The 19,553-nt window shown below is 36.6% G+C and overlaps 1 protein-coding gene and 1 pseudogene across 1 annotated transcript in view; one reads left to right on the top strand and one right to left on the bottom strand.

The window, feature by feature from the left end:
• LOC118840229 overlaps nt 1–16,217 on the top strand; it is a 75,150-nt pseudogene extending 58,933 nt beyond the window's left edge.
• Nucleotides 1–19,553, bottom strand: part of GABRG3 (gamma-aminobutyric acid type A receptor subunit gamma3) — an 882,331-nt gene that overhangs the window by 294,462 nt on the left and 568,316 nt on the right. The window lies entirely within an intron of this gene.

The following is a 19,553-nucleotide window of genomic DNA, read 5'->3' as shown; positions in this document are numbered from 1 at the left end:
TGGCATGCATATACACATATACATACATACAAACACATACACATACATCAGCTATATGGCACAGTGGATAGAACACTGGGCTTAGAGTCAGGAATACATGAGTTTAAATATTGCCTCAGACTTATACTCACTATATAACCCTGGGCAAGTAACTTAAGCCTGTTTGCCTCAGTTTCCTCAGCTGTTAAACAAGAAAAGAAAAGAAATTGCAAACCACTCAAGTATCTTTGCCAATAAAACCCCAAATGGGGTCATGAAGAGTCACAAATATCTGAAAGATGACTAAACAACAAAACAAACATTTATGTATGTGTGTAGATATATAGATATCTATATATGTGCAAATACATACATACAGAGCAGGTTCAAATCTGCATTAGTAGACAGTTATCTATTCCAATGAAATCGTGAGTTAACTCAAAAAAATCCTACATTAATTACCTCTGTGATTCCCGAGAAGTCTGCTCCTTCTTGACCAACCCCCTCACTTTTATTTTAAAAGAAGAATCCCATATAAAGTAACAGCAATATTGTAAGATGGTCGGCTGTGAATGAGTTAGATATTCTCAGCAATACAACAATCCAAGACATCTCTGAAGGACCTATGGTGAAAAATGCTATCCATCCCCAGAGAAAGAACTGATGGCATCTGAATAGAGATTGAAGCATACTTTTTTTAAACTTTATTATTCTTGAGGGTTTTGTCTATGTTTTCTTTCATGCATATATGTTTTGCATGATTACACATGTATAACCTATATTGAACCACTTGCTTTCTCAATGAGGGGGTGTAGGGAGGGAGCAAGGAGAATTTAGAACTCAAAATTAGATGAATGTATGCTAAAATTGTTTTAACATTTAGCTAGGGGGAAATAAATTAATTTAAAAAAAAGATTTCCACATCCCCTTCCCCCCAGCCTCCTGTGACAGATGAGACTTGACCTGAGTCTTAAGGAATCCAGGAATCAGAGGTCAGAGGACAGAACATTCTAGATGGTTTGGATGGCGATGGGAAATGGGGGGTTGTGTTTGAGCAATTTCAAATACTCAAGTATATCTGCAGTGTAGAATACATGGGGATGAATAAGGGATAAAAAGACTAGACATGTAGAAAGGGTCTGGTTAATGGAGAAATTTAAATACTAACAAGAGAATATTATATTTGAACTTGGAGATAATACAGTGGGGATCGCTGAGCAGAATGGAAACTTAACCAGACCTATTCTTTAAAACAAGCATCTTGGTAGTTGAATGGAGGATAGATTAGAGTAAACAGAAATTGAGTCAGGGAGACTAGTTAAAAGCTATTGTAATCATCCAACTGAGATACAAAGAGGGCCTATACTAGAATTGAGGTTCTGTACAGAAAGGGAATGATATGTGTGTTAAAGATGTAAAGGTTGAATCTACCAGATCTGCAAATAGATTTGAAATGTGGGGTACATGAGTGAGAAGTCAACAGTGACAACTTTTGTAAGTCTGGGTAATTAGGAGGAGGAAGATGGACTTGACAGTAGTATGAAACCCTGGAAGAGAAGAAGTTTAAAGGTAAAGATTACAAGTTCTGTTTTAGACATATTGAATTTGAGATGCCAATGAAACATCAAATTTGAGATGTTCAAGAGGCAGCTGGTGATGTATGAATAGAGAGAGACTGGGGATATGTCTGTGTATTCTTATCCATATACATATAAATACATATATACATATATATATATACATGCACACATAAATACATATAGGTACACATATGTGTATATCTATATGAATATAGAAATATAAATACATACATATACATACATACACACATATCTATGTTGACATCTATCTATCCAATAACAGAATGAGGGTCTACTGAGCCAATTAACTCTTGGGAAGTGGTATTAGAATGGGATTGTAGAGTACAGTAGACTTATGGTATCATATAACATTATTTACAAAGTAGTTTTTTAAACAATCTGAAGGCCATTAACTCTTGATAGAGTAGGGTATAAGCTATGTGTCCGGTGCTTGTCCTGAACTCTGACTTCCCTTCTTCTTACTCAGATAATTCTCCCTTTAATTTAGGCTCAAGGGAACAATCATTGGCACCAGAGCAGCAACTTCTATTTCAACTATGTAGTTCAGTCCATTTTTCACTAGGATTTAGAAATGCCTAGGAGAAGCCCCTAAAAAGGAGAACACCAGGAGGTCTGAATAAGTGTAAATAATGAATCTGGTGAAGTGGTACATTATTTAAATTTTCATCATATATTTCCATTAGACTGGACTCAGTTGCCATATTTACATATGACAGTAACTTTGAGTAATGTGAATCAGAATAATGTGATTACTTCATGACAATCATTTTTGCACTAATTTGGACCTATCTGATGCTCATTCTGGTTCTGATCTTAAACACCCAATTTTCCTTTTCAAGGCTACATAGAAAATGAACAGATCACTCTTATTTTCTCTTAGACAGTGGGAATCAACTTAGATACTGTCTCAATCTTTCTCTTTTTGGGTATTTGTCATTTCCCCTTCATTTTGACATGAGAATTTCAAGTTTGCTGATGCAGAAAATATTTGATCTGGGGGAATATCAGATGTTCTCATGAAGGAGCCAACTTCTGCTTAGCCAAATGGCCTTCCTCAACATTGGGCCTCATCACAGTATTCTGAGGAAATAAGCCCACTGTCAACCTTTGAACTATGAGGGCAAAAGATTTTTCTTCATGCAATGTTCAGAGACTTTTTAGTTCTCTAGTGAATGGAATAAATATTTATTAATCACCTACTGTGCATCAAGCCTTTGCCTAAACATATAAGACCTAGTTCTCACCTTTCAGAAAGGAGTTTATCACAACATTTTATAAAATACTCAACTAGACCATAAATAACAGAGCACATTAGCATCAAAAGACATCGGTGGACTTTCTTCTAAGTCACCATCAAGCTTAACTATCCCAGCAGGTGAAATATCACTGCATTAGAGATCTTTGTCTTTAAACTGGTCAGAGAATACATGCTTTAGACTGACTGTCCTTTCATTTGTCACTAAGTACACAGCATGGTGGGATGCTGGACTTTTTTAATGCTCCATAAAGCTCTTCCACTTGCTAAATTGGTACATTAGTCAGCAAATGGAAGGCAGAACAGATGCTTTCTCATAACTGTGTACATTCCACATCCTCGCTTTCACTTTTCAAACTATTTATGATTTACTCCTGTGTCAAGTCAGTGGGGCAAAGAAATAAAATTTGTGGACTGCAGAGAAAGAAAAGGGAGGGAAAGGAGGGAAGAGAGGTGGATATTTTGAGGTAAGGAATGATATAGAGACAGAACAGAATTACAGAGTAGCAGGAAATTGACAGACTATATTCACAGGGAATTTGTACCAGCTTATTGCTGGAACCTGGAGAAGGAAATGGCAAACCATTTTAGTATCTTTGTCAACACCAAAAGGGGTCATAAAGAGTCATATATGACTGAAAATGACTAAATGACAACAAAAATTGTTAGAACCAAGTATACCATCTGGCCATTGTCCAATGAGTCTCAGGACTATCTGCTCCTCCACTGTAAAGCAAAGTAGGAAATGCATAAGCTATGCTTTAGAGTTGGGTTTTCAAACTGGTTGGTTAAACACTACTGCTCAGGAAATAGCAAACATTAATTTATTTTATTGCATTCTGGGATCACAGGACATAAGAAGTATGTCTAGTATTATATCCACTGGCTATAGGAGGTGGTCCTGAGGTTCATCTTCACCATGGTGACAGAATGAATATTGTTTATTACCAGTCAGTGATCATAAAGCCTAGAGGAAATCAAACTAGTTACAACTCCTAAAAAAAGTAGAATTAGGATGGTTGGCCTTGTGAGGAGTCCAACATGTCCAAAGATGATGATGATGTTATTGAGAACATACATAATGCTTTATGTAGTTTATTTCATTTGAATCTCAAAACAAGCTTATGAGATAGGTGCTATTTTTATCCCTATATTATAGCAGAAGAGAATGGAATTGCCCACAGTAAAATAGCTAATGCAGGTCAGAGGCAGGATTTGAACTAAGCCATTCCAAATTCTGAGTCCAGCATTCTATCCACTATACAACTTAGTTGCTTCAAAGCCATTCTCGTAAGGTATAAAGTAAATGAGAAATGATAATTGTTCTCTCTTGAGAATTGATTCATTAGATAGAAATTTGCATTTGTAGCTTTGTTTATGAGTCTTAGTTTCAAAGATAATAGTTACAGTATTTAGGAAGTCCCCATTAACCTTGTCTATTGTTTACCATCTTCTCCAGAAAGAGGTGATGGGCCCTTGACAAGTGCTATAGGTAGCAATAGTAGCAGCTGGAATGTGGATTTCACAAGCCTAGAAAGACAAATTTCGTGAAACAGTTTTCTCCAAGACAAACAATTTACCAACAATTTATAGAATACCTGTGTGCTCCATCTCCACTAAAGTAACACTCTGACAAGTCTGTACTAGACTTGACCATGGTTTCTCATAGGCTATTAATAATAAAGAACAACCTCTGGTAGTTTCTTCCACACTGGGATGGTATTGAGTCTAGGCTGAATGACATACTTAGTTTTCTGTCCAAGGATCAGCCTAGCTATATTTCAAGAGGTTCCTCACCATGTGAAGAATTTTCTCCACCTTAGCAATTGATGAAAACCATCCACTAAGGCCTAGAGTGGTTATTATTTCTACTAGAAAGAACCTTCCCAATGAATATACCAATTCTTAAATCACAGAATAAGAATCCAACTTAGAAGGTACTTTAGAGGCCATTTATGCTGATGAATACCTAACTGAGAAGTGGTCATTCAATATTTGTGTGAACAGTTCCAGTAGAGGAGAAATCTGTTCCCAAGATAGTCTTTTTTTTCTTCTGAATGGATTTTTTTGGGGGGAGGTTTCCTTACATTGAGCCCAAATTTAACTTTTTGAAACTACTGAATGTTGCTCCTCATTCTAGTCCAATGAATAAAAGAAAAACATAATGAATTAAAAAACATTTACTAAACACTTATATGATAAGCATTGTGGTGAGTGTTGGGAATATGAACAAAAAGGGAGACAATCTCTCAGGGAATTCATACCCTATCTCTTGGAGACAACACATAAAAACAAAGTTCAGCTTTTAGGTGGATAGAAAGGTCTAAATGTTCTAAGGGTGCAGCAGCAGATAGGTAGGTCAGATGATAGTGCTAGGGGAGTCGTTCTGAAGAAAGCAGAGAAGGGTGAATGGAAAAGACTGGTGGTCCTCCATCTCAGTAGAAGGAAAAGAATTGGTGATTTCCAGCTCATCCAAAATGTAGGAGGATTCAAGTTGCTTTTATGGGCTCTGGGCAACCCAGGGCCAGGGGATAAGGTGAAGGGGAGAAAAGAATGGAGCATCCCAGGTAGGGAATGTTGTTCTCATACACCCAGCCATCTTCAATGGATTCTAGGAAGCCCGGATCTGAAGTAGGGGATGAGGGATGAAACAATGGAAGGGAAGGAAATCCTAGGTGCTTATGCATCTTCCTGTAACCTAGACATCCTGGACCAAGCAGTCTAATTCCTCTTCAATGTAACAGTCTTATAAATACTTGAATATAGCTGCCATGTCCCTTTAAGTAATTTCTATTCCAGGTTTAATATTTTCAGTGCCCTTACATATATTTTCAGATGGTTTCACATCGAGGCTCTTCTCTACCCAGTAGCCTTTTTCTGTATGCCCTCCAAATAATAAATTCCCCTTTAGAATATGTTTTCCAGAATTTAAAACAATACTCCAAGAATGGCCTGACAAAAATGGAGCATGGTAGAACTATATTACCTGCTTGCTATTATACTTCCCTAAATGCAGATCATGATGGTATTAGTGTTTTCTTTTTTTACAGCAGTAACACAGTGTTGGCTCAAAATGAGCTTTCAGTCAACTAAAACCCACAAATTCTGTTTATATAAAGAACAGTATAGCCATGCTAGGTGAATAGAAAGGGAAGGCAAAACAAAACATGCATAGAAACTGGGCAGTATAGTGGGCATGGTAATGTGCTTTCAGTGAGAAATATACAAATCTTTCCTCAGATGCTTGCTGTTTATGTGATCCTGGACAAGTCACTTAAAATCCTCTTTCTTTCAATAACCTCATTTGTAAAAATGAGAGTCTTGGGATAAACTTCAAGTTCCCTTAAATCTCAAAATGTATGATTCTTACCTTATACTTGTGAAGTTGATTTTTTCAACTCAAATTTAAGACTTTATATGTATTCTTATTTAACTATATCTCATTATGAAATGAAATAGTCTATTCTGTTTTTTTATATCCTCACTCTGTTATTCAATGTTTTAGCTATCATTGTTAGTTGTTGATCACCTGTAAATGTGAGAAGCATGTTATCTATTCCTTTATCCATGTCATTAAAAATGTGAAATAGTGGAGGGCCCAGAAGGGATTCTGGATATCTCCATTAGAGATGTATTTACAAGATCCATCAGTCTATTAAGAATCTATCTTTAGGTTTCTCCATTCAGCCAGTACTAAACCTACCTGACTATACTAAAAATCTGGGTTAGAAGAAGTGCCAAGACTTTTGGCACCCTGGGTGAGTATGCATTATTTTTGGTCCTTTCCTTCCATTCAGAACAGTAATAAGCCCTTCAGCTTAACCACACCTGACAAAACCTCCAGGTGTTTCTTGGAGTATGGGGTTATCTATTCTACATCTCTTCATCTTTCCCACAAAAGAGCATAGGATACATTTGCAAATATATTTCCTGAAATATACACAAATTTTATCTAAATAATTTTGTTCACTAAGAAAGAGGGAAAAAGGAAATACTTAAGGCAGTTTTTGTGGTGTCAAAGAAATGTAAACTGGGAGGATGTCCATCATTTGGGGAAGGAGAATAAGAATGTAACTGAATACTACTGAGCTGTAAAAATGAAGAAAAAAATATAATTTCAAAGGAACTTGTAAAGGCTCATTTGAACTGATGCAAAGTGAAATTAACAGAACCAGAAGAATTTATAACATTAAGAGCATAAAAATTAATGAAGTTGAAAAACTTAAGAAATTTGATTTATTATATGATCAACCATGATCCCAGAAGACTAATGAAGAATGTTGCCCAACTTGTGACAAAGAAATGACAGATTTTTATGCAAAAATAAGAAATGAATTTTTGGATGTGGCCAATGGAGTGGCCAATCGTATGCTTGACCATGTTAACAGACCTTCCTTCTTTCCTTCCTTCCTTCTTTCCTTCCTTCTTTCCTTCCTTCCTTCCTTCCTTCCTTCCTTCCTTCCTTCCTTTCTTCCTTCCTTCTTTCCTTCCATTCTTCCTTCATTCTTTTCTTCCTTCCTTCTTTCCTGTCTTGTCTTTTGAGTGAGTGTGGAACATGGGAGGGAGAAAAACAATAAATGATCATTGAAAAAAAAAATTTATCTTTTAAAAAGTGGAATAAAGTTAATTTCACCTGTTCTTGATGAATCCGTGCTGAATTTTTGTGGTCACCACATGCTTTTCTAGAGATTTTTTAATCAATTCCTTAAATATGACTTAGACTTTTCCCAGGAAACAAAGTCAACCTCAATATGTAATTTTATAAATAATATATAATATGTTGATTATATCCTCTTTCTTTAAATATTGAAATATTTTTCCTTTTCTAATCTTGCAGTACTTCTCCCTTTTCCCATGACTTTCAAGGATCACTTAAAGTAGCTCAGCAATCATAACTGCCCATTATTTCAGTAACTATGGATAAACTTCATTGTGGCCTGGTAATATGAACTCATCAACGGTAGCTGGGTGCTCTCTCAATCTCTTGCCACCTGTATTAGGTTTTTTTCCATTCTTAACACTATTTTTGTAGAACTATGTCAGATTTTGTATAGATTCTTTATTATTTGCTCTTACTTTTTTCTTCCTTATTTGCTGTGGAAAAAAAAAAAAAAAACTTAAGAAATGTAAGACATAGTTGTCTGTCTGCAAAGGGCTAACTTGGGAGGCAACATTAACAGAGGTAAAGCAGTAATAAGGAAAAATGTGTGCCTATTTTCTGATCATAGGAGTTCAGAGAAAGGAGATAAGAACATTGCCTGAAGTTCTTATAGAAGATTTGTGGAGAAGAGACTTCTTAGCTTTGAAGGATAGGCAGAGGGAGTAAAGCTCAGAAAGAAGAAGGAAGGCAAAGAAAACATTCTGAGTAATTGCAATGTTAATTGAATAGGAAGACGTTCCCATCCATTAATAGGCTTTTGTGACCAAACGTGTTCAATTACAGATGTCTTGCTGCTTTAAGCTCCAGCCCAGCTGTGATACATCCTGAGGCAGATAGACCCCATTGGGGAAGGAACTTGCCTAAGCAGAAGCTTGTTTGTAGGAAGGCTCTCACACCTTTTGGTACTAAACTAATTAGGCACTGTGTCATGAGGGTTGTGATGCCTTCTGGCTCTGAGCTTATCTGCTAAAAGTATTTATGTATTCTGAGGTGAGATTTTGCTTTGGGGGCTTGCTCATGAGAAGGACCTATTGACTCCCTGGACCAGACTCTTAGTAGTCCTTTGTTAAGAACTCCAGGACTACTCAGATATAGTGCTGCTCTCCCCTCCCCACCCACCCCCCACCCCCATGAGGTGGTGTGTGTAGGTGGTTGTATTTTTTCAGATAGTTGGAGCCCTGTCTGTTGATCTTTGTGCTATTTTCTTTGCATGTATTTTCTCCATGTTCAGGGTGCTGACCTTTTTCCCCTGAACTAGTGAAAGATTTATATATATTTGACTAAAGTAAGATCATCGACCCCCTTAACATTGACTTTCCTTTAAGAAAGGCGGATCAAAGAACCTGTGCTGGCAGGACATCCTGGGTGCGCCAGGGTCCTTGCTGTTACGGTAATATGGAAAAGGAGGCAGGCATAGCAGTGGTATTTGGGAGGGGGCCTGAAAGACATGCCAAAGATCATGAATGTGACACAAGAAAACAGGGAGTCATTGTGACTGAGAGATTGGAGAGTTGCTAGAATGGCAAATAATGCTTTGGCATTATAATCAATCTAGAACTGCGAGGGAACTTAGACATCCTTGAGTTACTCTTCCTCATTTTACAGATGAGGAAACTGAAGCTATATTTTTTAAACCCTAGGTCACACAGGTGGTGAGAGAGGTGGAATTTGCTTTTAGTTCCTATATCTGCATGTTTCAAACTCTAAGGTAATTGTTCTTTCCAACAAAACATGCCAATTCTTTTTCATTCCAAATGTATTAATTCTGGTGTACTGTCCATTTATAATGCTCAAAAAAAGAAATTGCTACTATCATTAGATTAATTTAAAATGCTGAGTGAATGATTATTCATGATTCTATAGGACCAATAATGAAAAATACTTCCCATCTCCTGATAGAGAGGTTATGGACTCAGGGTACAGAATTAAATACATTTTTGCCCCTGTCCAATGCAGGATTTTTTTTTGCTTGATTTCACATTTATTAAAAGAAATTTGTTTTTCTTTTCTGTTTCTTTTTCCCGCTGGGGTAGGATGGAAGAGAAGATAAATATTTGTTGATTTTTTTAAAAAAAATAACTTAAAATACTTTTTCTTTGAATAATGAGCCTCTTAAAGGAATATTATAGGTCTTTGGTATCTAGTCATCTTGCCTCTCCAATTTGTTCGAGTCCTTTTTGTACCTGTACAGTCAGTAACCATTTTCTTCCCTTTGTTCCTTACACATTAAACCATTAATTAACTTTTGATCAGGCTGTGTTAAATTTATTAAGAAAGCCTGACCCTATCTGGCCTAGTCTTAGGGAAAATCATTACTTCAGTTTTCTCTGATAATTCTTCAAATCACTGTCTTTGGGTGGCACACTTCTGCCAATGTAGAAAGCTAGACAATATATAGTAATTATCAAAAATGCATAGCAGAGTCAATAAGCACTTTAAAAGTTGACAGAATCCTGGAATTTTAAAACTGGAAGCATTCTTAAACAGATTCTATTTCTGCCCTTATCTAACAGATGAAAAATGTGAGGTGTAAATAGGTTACATAACTTGATGAAGGTCATATCAGTAGTTAGTGGAAGGACCAGACCCCAATTAGACAAGAGTTCTTAACAAGTGATCCATGGAAAAATGTGTGGATCGATTTTAGGGAATGCATTAACTCAAATGGAAAAAAAATATTTATTTTTCACTAACCTTTAACTGAAATTTACCATTTCCTTTTATTATTAATATAGGCAACAAAAGATATTCTGAGAAGAGTTCCATAGTGTTTATCAGACTGCCAAAGTGCTCCATAAACCAAAAACGGTTAAGAACTCCTGCCCTAGACTTAGGGAGAGATCACTGTGAGTTTGGAATAGTCAGAGAAAACTTTATATTAGGACTTTAGCAGGGTTATGAAGGTCACGAAGGTTATTAAGATTGTGATTTATACAGAATTGGAAACATGGCTGCATGTGAAGGGGAATAACCTAAACAAATTATCCAAGTAGAGAATAAGAAAGAGACTAGAGGAGTATAATAAAGTCCCTTTATCTTCTGCCAACACTAAACTTTTGCTGATTCTTAATTGCCCATAACTGTTAGAGTTTCATTTCTCCAACATCTAACCCATCCTTCTCTCTGTTCCCCTCCTGACCTTGGAGTATTTCTAGGGCACTGTGCCTTCTTATAAGTTCTGGTTGATGCCAAGTGTTGAAAATAGGTTACATACTGATGGGATTTGGCAGCAAAATTATGCAGAAATAGTGAAGGCAAGATTCATCAATTGACATATACTGTTTAGTCCAATTTAATTATCTTGGTAGAATATAAAAATGATGTTCAAACTTTGATATGCAGCCAGCTTTCACCAGAAACTCAGACTTCCCTGACACTGCTATAATCACACGGAGATAGATGGAATTTCCCTAAAAATTGTTCTAGATCCAATAACAAGAGGCAGCATGAAGGTCAAAGAGAGAACTCATCATATTTTTTCTACTTTCACCTGAAGCATCAGTAACTTTTTTGTCCTTGTGAGAAAAAGAAATCATACCCAAAGTGCCTATGTGCTTCTTCCCTTTGATAACCCAAAAACTTCTCTTTCCTTCACCTTAATCTCCCACATGGATCTAGTCTCAATCATTTTTGATGTGCTCAGCATTTTTCTTGCTATATACTTAGGTTACAAATGATTAATTTGTATATATTTGATTATCTAGCTGCATAATGCCATGATATCTTAAACAAGTTTCCACAATACAACGAAGATTAAATGTGTTATAATATCCTGGTTATTCTCCCTGTCTCAAGTTTCTCCCCACTCTTATCCACCCTCCACTCAGCCATCATAGGAATCTTCCTAAAATGCAGTTCTGACTGTGTCACTCCCTTCCTCTACTCAATAAACTTCCATGACTACCTATTATATCTAAGATCAAACAAAAATCCCCTTCCTATCTTTCTAGTCTCCTAAAGTATGTCCCTTTTACATACTTTACTATTCAGTAACACTGGCATGCTTGCTGTTCCTTACACAGGGTACTTCATCTTCCAACTCTATGCCTTTTTCAGTAGTTATTTCCATGTCTGGAATACTCTCCTCACTTCTGCCTACTGGATTCCCTGGATTCCTTTAAGAACATAATCAAAACCCATCTTTCAAAAGGCCTTTCCTGGTTCTCCCCTCCCATTTCTATGCCTCCATTGCTAATGTTTCCCTTCTGAGATTACCTTGCATTTATTATGTATACATTTCATACATACACAGTCCCCCCCCCCCCCCGCCATGTTGTCTCCATGGAAACAAATGCATTTCCATGGCGATAAAATTATTTCTGAAAATACGGACAGGACTATATTTTTGCCTTTCTTCATATCCCTACTGTCTAGTACAAGACCTAAGACATAGTTATGTGCTTAATCAATACATGTTGACTCATTGACTGTTTTTTGTCCTTTGTTCTTGAAGAGGACCATGACAATAGGAAGGTGAAGTCATGACTTGCAAGTGAATTGGATTTAAGTGAGGGAGGGTGTAATATCAATTAAGGTGGGACTTTCTTACTGTTTTAAAATGATTAATTAAGTGTCTTTGATTGAGTCTTACTAGGTGCTAAACCCCAGGCCCAAACCCATATCTATTAGGTGCTAAGCCTATGTGGGTGTGAAGCCCTCAGGGAACTAAGGGGAGTTGCTAAGACCAGAGCCAATAGTAAGAGCTTAAGTTCTAGTCTCTCAGATGACGTTTGATGACAGCTAAAGAGTACATAAAAACAGAAAACAGAGCTATTTGCTCACTCTTGGCAGTGTGCTGATGTGGAGACTCCAGGCAGCTGTAGTTAAGAGCCCTCCAGCTTGTAAACCCAGATGTTTGGACTTTGTTAAACTCTGGTAACCATGCATTGAGACTTGAATCAGATAAGGTCTGTCTATTGATGTTTGTAATTTGTTTGTATTTGCTCTGAAGTTCAGGGTGATGGCTTTTTCCCTTGAACTAAGTGAATGATATTTGTATACTGGATTAAAGTAAGATTGTTATCCCCTTAACTTTCCTTTCCTTTGTAAAGCAGATCAAAAGGACCTGGGCTTGCAATGTTCTGTGAGCTGGTTGTTGTTGGTTTTACATGCCCACAGCAGCTGCTAGCCAGATTGTTGCAACAGAGGGCTGTGTAAAGTCACCAGCCTCACTCTTGCCACTTGAGACATCTGGGTTTCAGTGGCAAGATACAGATCAGGAGGACTGGAGATGCAGTGAAAGGCCTTTTTAAGCTAAGGTAATTCCCAGGTTTCATTTTGTCCCAGGCAACATAAATTCATTGATTAAGTCTAGGTAAGAAATGAGGCAAAATGCCCTCTTTTCCCTAGTTAAAAAATCATTTCAGGAGAGGATGACCCTCAGGGTTTTTGTCCAAAACAGAAAAAAAATTGCTATTTGAATTCTCTCTGAGCCATCAAAACCCAAAGAATGACAAAGGAAGGCTTGGGCAAAGACCTATTATTGGCCAATCAGTGAGAGTCAGAGTGATTTAGGTTTAAGGCATGGTCCTTAAAAAAAGAAAACTAGTCCATAAACCCCAAGATATCTTGAGAGGTTTCATCAATCAAAATTTATATTCCTTTGGGCAAAGCACCTGCAATTAAGGGTATGATTCCTTATGGGAACAGATGAAGAGGTGGGAGGGAAGGAGAGAGAGAGGAGGCAAGGACAGGAAGGAGAGAGAAAAGAGAGAGAGAGAAGAAGAAAGTAATGGAGGAAAAGAAAGAAGCAGCAAGTCAGGAAGGAAGAAGGGAAAGAAAGGAAGGAAGGCAGGAAGGAAGGAAGGAGCTGTGTTGCTAAACTGGAACTGGCGAGTTGGGTCCCCAATGGGGCAGCTATTATTACTCACAGGCTGTTGTTTGTCCTTCCTTCACAAAGAGGACCATGACATTGGGAAGGTGATATCATGACTTGCAAGTGAATCATAGTGTATGATAGAAGGACTGCTACAAAACCATTTCAACCTGCAAATATCTATAATTGTTCAGTGGTTTCACTCTCACCTTCCTGTGTTGAAACTCTTAACCTTGGCATTATTTTTCCTCCAAAGTGGTCACAAAAACTTTACTTTCAAAAGGTCTTTATTAGAGTATCTATGCTAATACTGATAATAATGATGACTGGACTTCTGGTGACAAGATGGGGGAATGAGGAAGGAACCCTCTAAAGTCATTCCATCTTACCTTTCAAACAACTAGAAAACCATCTCAGAATTGGTCTAGGAGCAGAGAAGCAGTTTACTATCCTGGCAGGAAAAGTCTCTCTTGTGGAAGTGGTAGGGGAGCCAGGCCCGAGAGGAGGAGCAGCAGCAGCAGCAGCAGCAGCCATCTTCACAACACTGAGGCCCCACCCTCCTGCAAACCAGCATTCCCCTAGGCAAGTGAGCAGTCTGTGCAACCCAGCAAGGTTCCCACCCCTGGAGCGTGCCAGCAGCTAAATGTAAGACCCAAGTGAGGCCAATAGGCAGGCCCCACCCCCTTCCCCAGTACAAGCCAGAAGGGAAGGCTATCCTCCAGCCTAACCAAACAGCTAAGCCCTAAAGCCCAGTGAAAGCCAGCAGCAAGACCCAGAGCCCCAGCACTAAAAGTTTGGAACAGTACAAGACCAGAGTCCAACTCTCACATAAAAACACAAAGTCACCTAAAAGGCAGAAAAAATGAGCAAAAAACAAAAAGAGGGCTTGACTATGGAAAGTTATTGTCATGATAGGGAGAATCAAGGAATAAATTTTGTTAAGGACAAAAGTTTCAAAATAACTACATGTGAAGCCTAATTTGGTCTCAGGCCAAAAAAAGAATTCCTTGAAGAGCTTTAAAAGTATTTTAAAAAGCAAATTAGAAGAGTAGAAGAACAATTGGGGAAAAATAAGAGTAATGTAAGAGAATCATTAAAAAAGAGTCAATAGCATGGGGAAAGATAGACAAAAAAAATTGCTGAGGAAAACAACTCCCATAACAAACAAAAATTGGCCAAATGTAAAAGGAAGTATAAAAGCTCAACGAAGAAATTAATTCCTTAAAAATTGGAACTGACCAAGTGGAAACTAATGACTCTATGAGACATCAAGATATGATAAAACAAAATCAAAAAAAGAAAAAGAAAAATAGAAGAAAATGTGAAATTCCTCATTGGAAAAAACAAATGACCTAGAAAATAGATCCAGAAGAGATAATATAAGAATTATTAGAGTACCTGAAAAACATGATTAAAAAATGAAACATAAATTAAAGAAAACTGCCCTGATACATTAGAACCAAAGGACAAAATATAAATTGAAAGAATCCTCCAATCACTGCCTGAAGGAGACCCCAAAATGAAAACTCCCAGGAACATCATAGTCAAATTTCAAAGCTCACAGATCAAGGAGAAAGTATTGCAAGCAGCCAGAAAGAAACAATTCAAATATCACGTAGCTACAATCAGTATTACACAGGATTTAAAAGCTTCCACACTGAAAAACCACAGAACTTGGAATATGATATACCACAAGGCAAAGTAGTTAGGATTACAACCAAGAATCACCTACTCAGCCAAATTGCATATAATCTCCTTTCAGTCCTTGACACTGTTGGAGAAGGATTGCTAAAGCATCTGCTACCACTCTCACCATGTCAAAGTCAGAATCCCCAAGGAGCCCAAGCAGCTTCAGAAGCTCTTCATCAGAGGCCTGAGCTTTGAGGGGATGGACAAGAATCTAAGGAGTCATTTTGAGGAATGGGGCAAGATTACAGGCTGCATGGTTATGAGGGATATGAAAACTACATACTCCAGGGACTTTGGTTTTGTTACCTATGCCACAGTGGAAGAGGTAGATGCAGCCATGAATGCAAGAACTCACAAAATTGATGGCAGAGTTGCTGAACCAAAGAAAGCTGTTTCCAGAGAAGACTCTCAAAGGCCTGGCACCCACTTAACTGTGAAAAAGTTCTTTGTGGGATGCATTAAGGAAGACACTGAGGATTATCACTTAAGAGACTACTTTGAAACATGTGGAAAGATTGAAGTGATTGAAATAATGACTGAGGCAGTGGCAAAAAGTGGGGCTTGGATTTTTTACTTTTGACGACCATGATAAGATTGTCATTCAGAAATACCATATTGTGAATGGCCACAACTTTGAAGTACAGAAAATTTTATTTAAGCAAGTTTTGTCTAAGTAGCATTTCATCTACTCAAAGAGGTCAAAGTGGTTCTGGAAACTGGTGTTGGCCATTAAGGTGGCTTTGGTTAAAATGATAACTTAGGCTGTGGTGGGAACTTTAGCGGTCATGGTGGTTTTGGTGGCCATCGTGGTAGTGGAGGATATGGTGGAAGTAGAGATGGCTACATTAGATTTCGAAAGGATAGTAGTTATGGAAGAGGCATCCCTGGTTACTCTGGAGGAAACAAAGGCTATAAAAGTGATGGACAAGGTTATGGAAAACAAGGCAGTGGCTATGGCGGAAGTGGCAGCTGTGATGGAAGAGGCAGAGGACACTTTGGTGGTAGTAGTGTAAACAATCCTGGAGGTAGTGGAAGCTACAATGATTTTGGCAACTAAAACAATCAGTCTTCAAACTTCATCCCATGAAGGGAGGGAACTTTGGAGTCAGGAGCTCAGGCCCTTATGATGAGGGTCAATATTATGCCAAACCCCATAACCAAGGTGGCTATGGTGACTCCAATAGTATCAGTAGTTATGGAAATGGCAGAAGATTTTAATTACTATTAGGAAATAAAGCTTAACAGAAGAGGAGAAGTGACAGGGAAGCTATGTGAACCCAGGCAAGCACAGTGGTGGCAAGGACTAGCTGCTACAAGAAAACATGTTTTAGACAATATTTTTTGTGTATGGGCTAAAATGCAGCATGACTATATGTGTGACTAATTATATAACAGGTTATTTTAGTTTCTCTTCTGTGGAAAATGCAAAGCATCCCAACAAAGAGTTTTAATGTAGTTTTCTTTATGTGCCCATACTATTGATTGCTAAATGTAATAGTCTGATCATGATGCTGAATAAATGTGTCTTTAAAAAATTGAATATAATCTTTCGGGGGAAAATGGACATTTAATGAAATAGAAGACTTTCAAGCATTTCTAATTAATAGAGTTGGATAAAAAAAAATAACCTGACCTCCAAATACAAGACTCAAGGGAATCATAAAAAGATTTTAAAAAAGAAAGAAAGAAGAAAGAGACAACATAAGAAATTCAACGATGTTAAACTTTTTGTATTTCTACATGGCAAGAAAAGATTTGTAACTTTTAACAACTTTATTACTATAAGAGCAATTGGAATGAGTACATAAAGATGGAAGGTGTGGATGTAAAGTGACTTTGTTGCGATGATATCCTAAAAACTAAAATAAGGGGGCAGGGGGGAAGAAATTTGCACTGGAAGAAGGAGGGGGGAAGATTGAATGGAGTAAACTATCCCACATAAAAAAAGGCATGAAAAGGCTTTATAATGGAGGAGTAGATGGGGTGGTGGTGGCAGCAAAGCTTAAACCTTACACTCATCAAAATTAGCTAAAAGAGGGAGTAATATACACAGTTGGACATAGAACTCTATATTATTCTATAAGGAAGTAAAAAAGGATGGGGATAATAGAAAGGGCAGTGGGAACTGACAAAAGTGAAGGTATATTGAGGAAGGTGGTAATTAGAAGTAAAACACTTGTGGGGAGGAAAAGGGTGGGTGGTAGGAGACAAAGGGGGATAAACAAGTGAAAAATACCATGGGGAGAAATACACAGTTAGTTATCATAACAGTAAATTTGAATAGGATGAATGGACCCATAAAATGGAAGCAGATAGCACAATGAATTAAAAAACAGAATCCTACAATATGTTGTTTACAAGAAACACATTTGAAACAGTGAGATACACACAGAGTAAAGATAGGGGGCTAGAGTTGGGGTAGCAATCATTATCTCAGACAAAGTAAAAGTAAAAACAGTTCTAAATCAAAGAGATAAAGAAAGGAAGTATATCTTGCTGAAAGGTACCATAGTCAAAGAATGCATATCAATACTAAATATATATGAACAAAATGATATAGCCATCTAAGTTTTTGAAGGGGGAGTTAAATGAGTTGCAGGAGGAAATAGATAATAAAACTATACTAGTGGGGGACATCAACTTTCTCCTCTCAGAATTAGATAAATCTAACCAAAAAATTAACAAGAAAAAGTTAAGGAAGTGAATGAAATTCTGGAAATATTAGATATGATAGCTCTCTGGAGAAAATTCACTGGGAATAGAAAGAAATATATCTTTTTCTCAGCAGTGCATAGCACCTAAAAAAATTGACCATGTAGTAGAACATAAAACCTCACAATCAAATGCAGAAAAGCAGAAGTAGTAAATTCATCTTTTTCAGATTGCGATGCGATAAAAATTACATTCAATAATGGACAATGGAGAGAGAGACTAAATATTAATTGGAAATTAAATAATTTGATCCTGAAAAACAAGTGGATCAAAGAAAAAATCATAGAAACAATATGTAATTTCTTCAAAGAAAATGACAACAATAAGAGACAACATATGGGATGCAGCCAAAGAGGTACTTAGGGGGGAAATTTATATCTTTAATTACTTACATCAAGAAAATAGAGAAAAAGCACAATGATTAATTGGGCATTCAACTAAAAAATAGAAAAAGAATAAATTAAAATCCCCAACTAAACACCAAATTGGAAATTCTGAAAATCAAAGGAGAGATTAATAAAATTGAAAATAAGAAAAACATTGAATTAATAAATAAAAGTAGAAGCTGCTTTTATGAAAAAAAATATATAAATCATTGGTTATTTTGATTTAAAAAAGGGAAAGAAGAAAACCAAATTACTAGTGTCAAAAATGAAAGTGATGAATTCACCACCAATGAAGAGGAAATTGTGAGGATCTATTTTCCCAACTACATGCCAATAAATTTGACAATCTAAATGAAATGGAAGAATAGCCACAAAAATTTAAAATACCCAGAATAAGAGAAGAAATAAAATACTTAAATAACCCAATCTTACAAAAATGAATTTAACAAGCCATCGATGAATTTTCTAAGGAAAAACCCACAGGACCAGATATATTCAAAAGTGAATTCCACCAAACATTTAAAGAATAATTAAAATCAATACCATATAAATTATTGGGAAATATCAGCAAAGAAATTCCCTTTATAACACAAGTATGGTAATGATACCCAAACCAAAGAAAGAAAATTACAGAGCAATTTCCCTAATGAATATTGACATGATAATTTTAATTAAAACACCAGCAAAGAGATTACAGAAATTTTTCACAAGGGTCATATATGGTGACCTTGTGAGATTTATAACAAGAATGCAGGCCTGCTTCAATATTAGGAAAACTATCAGCATAATTTACTATATCAATAACAAAACCAACAGAAATCATCTGATCATCTCAAAAAGCAGAATTTTTTTTTGACAGAAACAGCACCCATTCCTATTAAAAGGACTAGAAAGCATAGTAATAAATGGAATTTACCTTATATGATAAGTAACTTTATCTAAATACATCAGCAAGCATTGTGTGTAATGGGGATAAGCTAGAAGCTTTCAAAATACAATCAGGGGTGAAATAAGGACTCCCATTACCAACTCTATTATTTAATATTGTACTAGAAATGTTAGCTGTAGCAAGAAGAGATGAAGAAGAAATTAAATGAATTACAATAGGCAATTGGGCAAAACCATCACTCTTTGGAGATGATATGATTTTGTACTTAGAAAATCTTAGAGAGTCAACTAAAATATTACCTGAGATTATTAACAACTTTAGCAAAGTTGCAGGGTATGAAATAAATCCACAGAAATCCTCAGTATTTCTATATATTACCAACAAAGTCCAGTAGCAAGATATAGAAAGGGAAATTCCATTTAAAGTAATTGTAGACAATATAAAATCTACCGGCCAAGACAAACCCAGAACTATATGAATACAACTATAAAACATTTTTCATACTATAAAGTCAGATCTAAACAATTGGGAAAAAAATAGTTGTTCATGGGTAGGTAGAGCCAATAT

The sequence above is a fragment of the Trichosurus vulpecula genome, chromosome 2, assembly GCF_011100635.1.
Source record: "Trichosurus vulpecula isolate mTriVul1 chromosome 2, mTriVul1.pri, whole genome shotgun sequence".
Classification (NCBI taxonomy): domain Eukaryota; kingdom Metazoa; phylum Chordata; class Mammalia; order Diprotodontia; family Phalangeridae; genus Trichosurus; species Trichosurus vulpecula.
The sequence above is the reverse complement of the archived record's forward strand: the minus strand, read 5'-3'. Positions and strand labels throughout refer to the sequence as shown.